Genomic DNA, 397 nt, shown 5'->3' with positions numbered 1-397 from the left:
AGGGCTAGGAGTCAGAGATTCCCTGGCACCTCTTGTGGCCCTTCCCTGAGCTCTGACTGTCTTAGTGTCCTCAGTACACATGAGTGCTGAGTTCCTTCCAGCTGCACAGTCCTACATGCCCAGCTGTGGGGCATTTTGTCTGAGGCTTCAGTATACAAGGGCATCCTAGAGCTGGGTGATGGTGGAGCCTGGGTGTTTGGTAGAAGGTATGGGGGTCACCAGAGTTCTCAGGTCTCCAGGGGCTGGAGGTGGACAGTTCTGCTCAAGGCACAGTGACTGACTTGGTAAGTAACTCAGTAAATGGTGAGGGAGGTCTCAGGAATAATCTGGAAAGAGTGAGGGGTCAGGGAAGAGCAGGAGGCTTTGGAGCAGAACCATGTTTCTGTCCTTGGCCCTT

This window comes from Otolemur garnettii, unplaced genomic scaffold (genome assembly GCF_000181295.1).
Source record: "Otolemur garnettii isolate 467f Iridium unplaced genomic scaffold, OtoGar3 scaffold00152, whole genome shotgun sequence".
In the NCBI taxonomy this organism is placed as follows: domain Eukaryota; kingdom Metazoa; phylum Chordata; class Mammalia; order Primates; family Galagidae; genus Otolemur; species Otolemur garnettii.
This window is presented reverse-complemented; position numbering follows the sequence as displayed.